A 12449-nucleotide genomic window follows, 5' to 3' on the forward strand; every position below is an offset into this window, starting at 1 on the left:
TAAAGGAATACGAGATACTTACTCAGAACATAAAATTCGTCTTTATGCAGATGATTTATTATTATATTTACAGGATCCCTATAATTGTCTACTGGAAACTTTACACATTATTAACACATTTTCTAAGATTTCAAACTACACAATAAACTGGAATAAATCCACCATACTACCACTTTCTGAGGATGCCTGGGATTCTGCAGATCAAGATTCCTTCCCCCAATTCTGCACAGGCAACATTAAATATCTTGGTATTAATATCTCCCAGGCTGTGTAAGATTTGAGTCTTATAGACTCGAGTTACTTTATAAGCTTTAGTTACTTATCATACCTTTAGTTACCTCTCATAACTTTATTTTCCTTGTTTATACGTATTACAGCTGTATTGATGATTGTCCAGAACTACTGAGCTTTTGTTATTTAATACATTTATTTCCCTTGCTTATATATCCTACAACTGTAATGAAGTAGAATCTGCTTACTTTGAATGCTGTAACTTCTGTGTAGAGACAGGATGTCTGCATCTCCTTGTGACCAGACAGCCTATTTACATTTTAGCAAAGGCCTGTTTTACACTCACACCTCGACCCACTTAGCATATCCCAAGCTTTGCTTTGTCTTGGGATGTTCTGCAGAGGCGGGGGGCTACAACCTGAGATGACCACCTGGCCAGTTTAACATACTTATTAGCATCACACACACAGGGGGCCTGCAACTCAGCCCATCCATTGATGAGTGCACCTTGAGATCAAGATCAGGGTGTCGGAGACACATACACCCACACACACACATGCACATACCTAGATTTACCATATTTCAACATGGAAATGTGAGTTCCGGCTCACACCAAATGACCAATAGGATCACAAACTATTGAAGGTTGCACCCCTGTCTAGGGCGGAGCGGCCCAAGAAGATAAAATGTACTGTAAGAACTTAATTCAAGGTTCAGAGTGTTGGGACCTGGTACTTTTCACCAAGCTAACTCAGAGACGAAGCAGTCCAAGTAACTTCAAAACAGTGCTGATTTATTCAAGGATCACAGGTAAAATTAACATTACATGCTCAGGTATCTTGCACCTCCAACATGCACGCAGGCAGCTGAAAGATGAAAGACCCTGAACCACAACAGGCCTATATATTATATCACTTTGGTTGGGCTAGCCCCATTCTACAGAGGAACGCCAAACCGTGATGTCTCCCGGTGCCAGCTTTGCAGCTGACCATGGCAGTAGTCAAAGCATGAAGAAAATCAATGTGTGATTGTCTGTTGATTATGTGGTGTGTAGCTAAAACATTCTAACATGACCTCTAATGACATGTCATGACATTAAACATAGGAAAATATTATGGCTATAACTACAGTTATACACGTCATAATAATAATAAACATCCTGTCTTCTAACAGTCATCAAATTTCTATCTAGTTATCCTTGACCATAAGCAACCTGCAGTACCCTTAAGAATGCCTAAGCATTTAACAGCCTGAGCTAGACATCCTGTCTACTCTAAACATTTCTAATACATCAAGTATCTAACCAATATCTATCTGACTGAAAATATCTAACAAGAGAATGGAATTCCTGCGGGAGCTCTGTCTCTCTGATCCCACTGCTGTAAAGACTTTCCTGTGATCAGACTTTCAGTAAACTTTCTGTTGATTTTAAACAGTCCTGTCCTGTCTTCACTTCTCGCGCTTCCAACAAAAGAATTGGGTTATTTTCTAAACATTATGGAATCTAAAAATGTACCATTCTATGCAGTGTCTGGTGTTTTAGCATCCTAATTGTGAACAGTTATGTTTTATCAAAGGGCAGGGATAAAGTTTTGTCTGATGTTAGCTAACGTCAGACACATGATGTGAGCTGTAGGCTACTTCACACACATATTACTGAACCATTTGGCCATATGTGTTTCAATTTGTAAAGACTGTCTTGAGGTTGTAGACATGGTGACTTCCAGTCCAGTGAGAAGTTTTCTTCAGGAACTAGAATGAGTTTTAGTTAGTTGTTAACTGACTGCTTCGTGTTGGTTTGGAGTGGGGTTTTGCTTTTCAGATTTTGCATCTAAGACACATAATAATTTCACTTTTAGCCCTGTTAGTTGCCTGACTCTAAAGATGATAACGTCCGTTGGTAGGCCTAGTGTTGTAGTACTTGAGTCCAGAACTCAGATCTGACTTGTAGAAAGAAAATCTTGATAAAATAATATAGTGCCATGTTATGTATTTGCAAAACTGCTTTAAAGATTGTTTAATCTGCTTGACCTTTGTAATGGCTTGACCTGTGCACCTGAAATGCTGTGTGTGAGTATGTGTCTAAGTGCAGAGACTCAGATCAACAGGAAACAAGAAACAGGAAGCCAAGTGCAGGTGCAGACTATGAGATGACTAAACTGCAAGAGAGTTGTGAGTTGGGTAGAAGTTCTTTTTATGTTTATCAACATTATAGGAAATGCTTAGCCTTCTATAATCAACATTATAATCTGCATTAGCAAATATACAGTGCCTTGCAAAAGTATTCGGCCCCCTTGAACTTTGTGACCTTTTGCCACATTTCAGGCTTCAAACATAAAGATATAAAACTGTAATTTTTTGTGACGAATCAACAACAAGTGGGACACAATCATGAAGTGGAACGAAATTTATTGGATATTTCAAACTTTTTTAACAAATAAAAAACTGAAAAATTGGGCGTGCAAAATTATTCAGCCCCCTTAAGTTAATACTTTGTAGCGCCACCTTTTGCTGCGATTACAGCTGTAAGTCACTTGGGGTATGTCTCTATCAGTTTTGCACATCGAGAGACTGAAATTTTTGCCCATGCCTCCTTGCAAAACAGCTCGAGCTCAGTGAGGTTGGATGGAGAGCATTTGTGAACAGCAGTTTTCAGTTCTTTCCACAGATTCTCGATTGGATTCAGGTCTGGACTTTGACTTGGCCATTCTAACACCTGGATATGTTTATTTGGGAACCATTCCATTGTAGATTTTGCTTTATGTTTTGGATCATTGCCTTGTTGGAAGACAAATCTCCGTCCCAGTCTCAGGTCTTTTGCAGACTCCATCAGGTTTCCTTCCAGAATGGTCCTGCATTTGGCTCCATCCATCTTCCCATCAATTTTAACCATCTTCCCGGTCCCTGCTGAAGAAAAGCAGGCCCAAACCATGATGATGCCACCACCATGTTTGACAGTGGGGATGGTGTGTTCAGGGTGATCAGCTGTGTTTCTTTTACGCCAAACATAACGTTTTGCATTGTTGCCAAAAAGTTCAATTTTGGTTTCATCTGACCAGAGCACCTTCCACATGTTTGGTGTGTCTCCCAGGTGGCTTGTGGCAAACTTTAAACGACACTTTTTATGGATATCTTTAAGAAATGGCTTTCTTCTTGCCACTCTTCCATAAAGGCCAGATTTGTGCAGTATACGACTGATTGTTGTCCTATGGACAGAGTCTCCCACCTCAGCTGTAGATCTCTGCAGTTCATCCAGAGTGATCATGGGCCTCTTGGCTGCATCTCTGATCAGTCTTCTCCTTGTATGAGCTGAAAGTTTAGAGGGACGGCCAGGTCTTGGTAGATTTGCAGTGGTCTGATACTCCTTCCATTTCAATATTATCGCTTGCACAGTGCTCCTTGGGATGTTTAAAGCTTGGGAAATCTTTTTGTATCCAAATCCGGCTTTAAACTTCTCCACAACAGTATCTCGGACCTGCCTGGTGTGTTCCTTGTTCTTCATGATGCTCTCTGCGCTTTAAACGGACCTCTGAGACTATCACAGTGCAGGTGCATTTATACGGAGACTTGATTACACACAGGTGGATTCTATTTATCATCATTAGTCATTTAGGTCAACATTGGATCATTCAGAGATCCTCACTGAACTTCTGGAGAGAGTTTGCTGCACTGAAAGTAAAGGGGCTGAATAATTTTGCACGCCCAATTATTCAGTTTTTTATTTGTTAAAAAAGTTTGAAATATCCAATAAATTTCGTTCCACTTCATGATTGTGTCCCACTTGTTGTTGATTCTTCACAAAAAATTACAGTTTTATATCTTTATGTTTGAAGCCTCTGCAGGAGACTTATGGCTGATAAAAACAGAACATGTGTAGGCTGTAAGAATCAGACAGGAAACCATAAACAGGAACAAGGCCAGGTTGCATAGCAATGCTGCCTGTCACAAGAGTAGAAGAGGCATGAGCCAGAGGTGCTGTCCCTAAAACTGCAGACAATGAGTAACTGTTTGTAAGACGTATGTAGGTGTGCAATGTCTGGTTCAGAAGGTCAGGATGTTGTTCTCAGAATTTCACAGAATCCAATCTGCCTGACAACAAGGACACCAATGAGGGGTCAGAACGAGGTCAACAAACCAACCAAGGAACGAGGATGAAGGACAACATGCCGACAGCGATGGAGACCGCGGTTACTCGCGCTCTCTTGTGTTTGTTTTTTGCAACTCATCCCGGATTACTTTTACCAGAGAAGAACTGTTAAATATCGGACCAAATCACACCAAACTACCTTCCTCCGATTTTTGTGAACGAAGAATGCTGTATGGACATTCTGATCATAGGTGCAGCAGAGATATATGGGACCTGGAAAAAATGCCGCCGGCGTGGAAAACACTCTGGCACTTCGGTTATGACAGAGGGGAACACGGGCCTCACTCCCATCTATTCACCTGGCTAATCTCTGCTCCCTGGTCAACAAAATAGATGAAATTCTTCTTGTCAACAGGACTAACTCTGACTTTGCATGCTCTGCTGCTTTGTGCTTCACGGAGACCTGGCTCAGCAAATCCATCGTGGACAGCGCGATTTGAATACTGGGTTTCCAGGTGTTCAGAGCAGATCGTGTAAAGGAGCTGTCTGGGAAAACGAGAGGAGGTGGAGTCTGCTTCTACATAAATGAAGGTTGGTGCACAAATGTCACAGTCCTACAGAGGACATGTACCGCAGACCTAGAGACTCTTGTTATCAACTGCAAACCCTTTTACTCTCCCCGCGAATTCAACAGTTTCATGCTAATGGGAGTGTACATAGCACCGCAGGCTAATGCTAGCATGCTACGGCTCCTAGCAGAACTGATAACTAGCCTGGAGCTAGAACATCCCGACTCTCCACTCATTGTTCTAGGGGACTTTAACAGAGCAAATCTCACCCACGAACTTCCAAAATACAGACAGCACGTCACCTTTCCCACCAGGGACAAAGTCACACTGGACCACTGCTACACAACAATAAAAGACGCCTATCACTCTGTGCCCCGCACAGCCCTCGGACTCTAAGATCACTGTATGGTCCATCTTATTCCAACCTACAGGCAGAAACTAAAAGCTGCGAAGCCTGTAGTCAAAACAGTGAAGAGCTGGACTGAGGAGGCTAAGTCAGAGCTACATGCCTGCTTTGACTGCACAGACTGGAATGTATTTGAGACTGCAGCTACAGACCTGGATGAACTCACTGACACTGTGACATGTTAAATCAGCTTCTGTGAGGATGTGTGTGTGCCCAAAAAGACCTTCTGCACATACAACAACAACAAGCCCTGGTTTACAGCAAGACTCAAGCAGCTTTGTTGTGCCAAAGGGGGGGCTTACAGAAGTGGGGACAGGACTCTGTACAGCCAGGCAAGGAACACACTGACAAGGGAAATCAGAGCAGCAAAGAGGAGCACCACACCAGAGGGTTTTTTGCCCGTTGCCTGGCAAGGGACAACATTGCCTGCAATGTAGATGAAGCCCTCTGGCCAGGCCCAGCTCAAAGTGATCCAGAGGTAGAATAATCTTTCTGATGTGTTTTTTTTTTCTTCTTCTTTTTTGATCGTAACATGGTTTTTGGTAAATTCACTATACAATAAGCTTTTTTTGTTGTAACTACATGTCCTGGATGCTGTGTTCTCCTTTTTTTGATGTAATGTGTATATGATTGACTCATTTGTGTATGATCTGAAAGCATTGTTTGAATTTGAGTGTTGGTGACATGGTTTTGAAGCAATTGCTTGAGTTTGCCAGACGAGTCAGAGGTTTTGTGAATTTAGTTTGAGTATTTGGATTTGTGTTTAAGGTTTTGAGAAAATGAGTGGTGGTTTCAAGAAATGTGTTTTAGCAATTCAGAAAAACTGTAAATAGCATTGATGATTTGACTGTTGACCACAGACCTGGTTTTTGCTGGTCAGTGGTGCAGTCACTTTGTGTACCCTCATATTACCAGCGCACCCAAAATTTACCTGGACACACCTGCCAGTGGAAAGTCAGACTGCTGCTTGTTAAAAAGGCACCGTGATGCACATCATGAAAACAATAATTGAGCATTGCGCTGCACACAGTGAGCTTGTTGCCAGATAAGAGCCCATGGACCAGAGGAAACAGAACATATCTGTGACCACTATGGATCACAGAGGGGTGCAGCTGTACCTCTGGTACAGCAGGAGCACATGCAGTGCATTTCTCCTGGTGAGGTGAATGCCTCAATTAGGAAATGTCACATTCAGAGTAACTTCCAGAGAGAAATGCTTCCCAACTTAAAACCTTTGGCTGAAGTGGAGCTGGCAAGTCCAGTCTCCAGTGTGGCAGCAGAGCGTGGGTTCATCTTACAGATCATGAGAAACCTAAGGTCATGTGTGGAGCTAGTGGACTCAATACAAACACCAGTCAGGAAATGCAGGTAAGTTAAAGTGACATTTAATGACCTCAACAACACAGCTAGAAGCTGGCACTCGTAGTGGGACATACTGTGCCCATGCTTTGAGGCGTGTCAAGAAATCCAGGAAGTGTTTAGTGAAGCGTGTATCGAGGCTTGTATTGTTTATGGTGAGTGAGCCTCGTTGCGTGTAGCGGTTCAGGAAGTGGTTCGAATTTTGTCGTGGTGTATTGGCGATATAAAGGCCACGGAATCTCCACACAATTGTCCACCTGTCATTATGAATTTTTCAACTATTGATGTAAAGGAGGAGGTTCACTTTGGTATGTTTACTACTACCACAGAACTTCAATTAGAATGCATCAGCCATAAAGTCTTATATACACTATTTACAAACAAGCACAAACACGTTAAGGGGAGACAAAAACACATGGTTTGAATGGGTTATCTTGTGCTCACAAGAGGAAAATGCATAGTTAAATGGCAGTCATTATTCCCACGCCCAAACTGTGGCAAGACAGCTTTAAGAGTATCACATACAATTAAAATGACTGTGACCACATCTGCCTGTCTTATAGTCTTTGACCAGCATGGGGTTTGTTTGTGCATGAAGCCTCAAGAAATGAACCCTTTTGGGAACCAATTGGCTGGAAGGCTTCAATGCTTCAGGAAGCTTCATCTCACCATCACTAGCTGGCACACACAGTTACTTGGAAGTCTCTGAGCACATGTAAAGTGAAAAACACAAAAGCTCAGCACTTAGCTGGCATGCTGTCATTTTGAACACATAAAGCCCTTGAAACAAAAACCTCAGCTTGTATCTAGCTATACAGTCAGTCTCTGAACATGTGAAAACTCATGAGCAAAAAAAAAAAAAAAAAAAAATCACAGCCCATAGTAAGGTCTCTGAAAACAAAACTAGCACAACCTAAAAGCAAGTCCAAAAACAAGAACATAAGCCATAATCTTGACAGCACAAGAAGGCAGACTGACAATCCCTGGCTTGTGAAGGCAGCCTAATGATTAGACTCAATTGGCCTCAGCTGTGCCCAATCAGCAACAGTAAAGTTGGCATCAGCCAGGCAGGGCTAATAGGAAGCTCAGCAAAATAAAAGCCCAGAACCAGAAAGCAGCAGAACAGCCAGTAGGATGACAGGTAACGACAATTACCTCTGCAGCAATCTAGGCTACAGCAGGTCAGCTGAGCTCAATTCAGTTAGTGTACCTTTTTGTAAATGGGTTGTTCATATTTTAATGGTAATTGTCTAATTTTGTAAAATTGCAGTGTTCCTATTTGCTTGTTTACACACACACTGGCCCCAGTCATCTGCTTTATGTGGTGTTGATATGAAACGTGGCTGCACATGAGCTTATTCCATATATTAATTATTTTTAAAAATTAAATGAAAATGAATGAAAAATGCTACTAAAATATCATCAATAAAAAATGAAAATTGAATTGAGGGGTGATAATAAACTATGATGGAATATTTATGATCCTGTCAGATAATAAGAAAGTCTAGTGTGACCTCTGCAATACACTGTAGTGGAAAGTCTGGAATATAAAATGACATATGACTGACATATCAAAAGTGCTGTGTTAAAAATGTAGCCTGTAAAATTCTGCACAGTATTTAACCAATCAGCAACATTCAATACTACAGGCCTTGCCTCAATAGTTTTTGAACCTTCAAAAAATACTAGTGGCACTACGTGGAACTGTGTCCCAGGACAAAATTTAGACCACAGGTACAGGACCTACTGTTAGTTCCGCAGGAAGCTCCTGTGCCCTGGGAAAGTTCCTTTGATGGAAATCTGGCTAATGTTGTGGGACGATGTGCTTCATATTGTAAATCTAAAGCTGAAGTAAAATCACAGTCTGTGACTTGAACTTTAAAGAGCCTATGGCAAGCTCATTTTGCTCGTTTTTGGCCATTTAATGTTTAATCTTGGCTACCTCTAGATTAGCTTGGCACCCCTCATAACTCCAAATAGACCGTAATTATTTCAGAACAATAAACCTGGTACATACCACAAAGGGATCTGTACATATGTCCATTTAAGTCATGTTTAATTTGACATTGTGTTTTGAGAGGGGGTTCATAACAGTGTAGCTGATGTAAGGTATGGTTTATCCACCCTTTATTTTACCATTACAACCCTGCCTTTGCGGTTGCATGCATTAAGCTGTAAAACCTTTTATATGACAATATACAGTCTTATGCAAATCTCCCATTCTTCCTTGCAAAAGGCTTCTAGTTCTGTAATATTCTTTGGTCGTCTTGCATGCACAGCTCTTTTAAGATCTACCCACAAATTTTCAATGATGTTTAAATCAGGGGACTGTGATGGCCATTCCAAAACCTTCAGCCTGCGTCTCTTGAGGTATTCCATAGTGGATTTCGAGGTATGTTTAGGATCATTGTCCTGTTGTAGAAGCCATCCTCTTTTCAGCTTCAGCTTTTTTACAGATGGTGTGATGTTTGCTTCCAGAATTTGCTGGTATTTAGTGGAATCCATTCTTCCCTCCACCCGTGCAATGTTTCCTGTGCCACTGGCTGCAACACAACCCCAGAGCATGATAGATCCACCCCCATGCTTAATAGTTGGCAAGGTGTTCTTTTCATGAAATGCTGCTCCTTTTTTTCTCCAAACATGCCTTTGCTGATTGTGTCCAAAGAGTTCTATTTTAACTTCATCAGTCCACAGCACTTGTTTCCAAAACGCATCGGGCTTCTGTAGATGTCCTGTTGCATACTTCAGACGTTGGATTTTATGATGGGGACGCAGATAAGGTTTTCTTCTGCTGACTCTTCCATGAAGGCCTTGTCTGTGCAAGCATCGCTGCACAGTGGAACGGTGCACCACCACTCCTGAGTCTGCTAAATCTTCCTGCAGGTTTTTTGCAGTCAAATGGGGGTTTTGATTTGTCTTTCTGACCAGCATACGAGCAGTTCTGTCCGAGAGTTTTCTTGGTCTTCCAGATCTCATCTTGACCTCCACAGTTCCCCTGATCTGCCATCTCTTAATTACATTTCTTACTGTGGAAACTGCAAGCTGACAACGCTTTGCTATCTTCTTGTAGCCTTCTCCTGCATTGTGGGCATCAATAACTTTCATTTTCAGGGTCTTACACAGCTGCTTAGAGGAACCCATGGTTGCTGGGTGTCCACAAGTGTGTGCACAAGGTTTGAAGAGTCAAGGTATTTGTACAGCTTTGAAATTGGCATTTACCAATGACAGCTGTTGCTGTGCATCAGATCTACCGAGCTGATTAAGGTCTGAAACCTTGTGAGAGACTTTGAGACTCTGGAACTCTTAGGGTGCCCAAACTTTTGCACCATGCCATAATAATGTTTTTATTTTTTATTTTTGTTCAATTTATGGCATAAGAAGTAACTATGCATCACTGTTTGCAGCAAATATTGTGCATTTTTTCCATTTCCAAGAGAAACTGTGTTAACATCTGTTCAAATAAAAAATCACCAAAATCTGTTATTTATCAAGGGGTGCCTAAACTTTTGCATAAGACTGTATGCATACAAATAGAGAAACATCACATCTCCCAATCAGTATTACCATGAAAGTGAAACACTGCAAATTTCAGAGTAGACTAGTAAATGATGTCAAAGATAAGGTGAGGAATCACCTGCAGTTAGTTCAGTATGGCAGTATGACAGCAGTTTCAAAAAATTCTTATTAAATGCCAAGTAAATTTGAGTGTGGCACAAGAAAGGGAAATGATAGCTCCAGACTACTTTGTGATTAACACCCCCCGCCATAATTTGTAAACATCCTGAATCGTCCCATTCAACAAAGAAATCTTCAAATCATCTTTGTGCATCTTTTTTTTTTTTTTTTTTTTAGCAAAACTGGGTCATTTCAATTAATTTATCTATGGCACAATACTTTATGTTACTATCCAGTGCAAGATGCTTAAATAGCATTTCTAAAATAGGAAATGAAATCTGGCCTAGTAGTTTAACAGATGAGCAAAAAACACATAAACTAAACCGCTATGGGGAAGGAATGTAGGCTGCTGAAACATTTGGCTGATAATTTTTGTGTAGGGGGAGGTGACGACAAAGACTAATATGAAAGAAATGTAATTTAACTGCAAAGCACTTAAAAAAATGCATCTGATATAAAATGTAAATGGCCTTATACTTGTATAGCGCCTTTCTATGCTTTTTACAGCCCACTCAAAGCGCTTTCACATTATTCGGCCATTCACCCATTCACACTCCCAAGCATTCACACACCAGTGACATCACCGGGAGCAACTGGGAGTTCAGTGTCTTGCTTAAGGACACTTCGACACGTTGACTGGACAAGCTGGGAATCAAACCGCTAAACACACAATAAAGATACCACTTCTCATCAGAATTAATTTGACAGGTGGCCCCGCCTCCCAGCCAATCACAATCGTTTATCCGGTTCTTAGTCCCACATGGCCCCCACGTGGGTAGCTGTCCCACCCCCCCTGCATCTGTTGACAGAGATAATGAAGTCGTTTCTGCATCTGCTGACAGAGTTAAGGAAGTCGTGGTTAACCGCATCTGAAAGATAAACAGATATCGGTTACAGCCCTGCCACACACATGGTTATATAGATAAGTATATAACTGTATAACTGTATTTGATAGCGGTTACAGCCCCACATATGATGGTATAGATAAGTATATAACTTGTTCTTGATAAGTTTGAATGTTTCTTACTTGACGTTGTAAAATGCTATTTAAGAATGATGAGTGTGAAATAAAGACTTAACAGCTAACTCAGGAGGTTATTGTTCATTTATTTTCTGTACCAAAAAGTAGTAATACAGAATGCCAAACCACTCTCAGGGTTGGAAAAAAAGCTCAATGAACATGTAGAAAGAAATTCTTGATAAAATGATATAGTGCTATGTTATGTATTTGCAAAACTGATTAAAAGATTGTTTAATCTGTTTGACCTTTATAATGGCTTGACCTGTGCACCAGAAATGCTGTGTGTGAGTAGGTGCAGACAGACTCAGAACAACAGGAAGTGCGCAGATGCAGAATGAGATGCCTGGCAACAAGATCACCAAATGAGGGGTCAGAACAAGGTCAACAAACCAACCAAGGAGCGAGGATGAAGAACAACATGGATGACGTCAGATCTACCATCATCTGCATATTCGAAAAACTGTATTAATTAGACTGGGTTCAGGATTACAGGCGTTCCCTTGCTCTGAAGGCAAGCCGAATGGTTCTGCTGTTTAGAATCAGGGCCTCAGATAGAGATGGAACCCAGAGCTCTGTAATTGCTTTTCTTGAATGTTGTAATAAATATCTTAAAGGACAGATTTGTCTTTGAGCGTTCTTCATAAAAGAACATGTAGGACTGGTTCAGTTCAACAAACAGCATATTACTGCATTTCTTATAACATATATCCAAACAGATACGGGACAGAGGTACGATTTAAAAAAGGTAATGTGTTCACCCTATCTGTTTGGATATATGTTATAAGAAGTGCAGTAATATGCTGTTCATTGAGGTTTTTTTTTCAACCCTGAGAGTGGTTTGGCATTCTGTATTACTACTTTTTGGTACAGAAAATAAATAAACAATAACCTCCTGAGTAGCTGTTAAGTCTTTATTTCACACTCATTATTCTTAAATAGACCATTTTACAACATCAAGTAAGAAACATTCAAACTTATCAAGAGCAAGTTATATAATTATCTATACCATCATATGTGGGGCTGTAACCATTATCAAATACAGTTATACAGTTAACCGTTATATATATAACCATATGTGTGGCGGGGGTGTAACTTATATCT

At 40.8% G+C, this 12449-nt stretch overlaps 1 long non-coding RNA gene across 1 annotated transcript in view; it reads left to right on the top strand.

Annotated features, from left to right (window-relative positions):
• Positions 1-603: 603 nt before the first annotated feature.
• The window catches only part of LOC109968500 (uncharacterized), a 19740-nt gene continuing 7894 nt past the window's right edge, over positions 604-12449 (top strand). Inside the window, exons 1-2 of the long non-coding RNA XR_002276112.1 lie at positions 604-613; positions 6792-6795. This is a non-coding gene — a long non-coding RNA (uncharacterized LOC109968500). The remainder of the gene's footprint in view (positions 614-6791; positions 6796-12449) is intronic.

Source organism: Monopterus albus, unplaced genomic scaffold, assembly GCF_001952655.1.
Source record: "Monopterus albus unplaced genomic scaffold, M_albus_1.0 scaffold151.1, whole genome shotgun sequence".
NCBI classification, from domain to species: domain Eukaryota; kingdom Metazoa; phylum Chordata; class Actinopteri; order Synbranchiformes; family Synbranchidae; genus Monopterus; species Monopterus albus.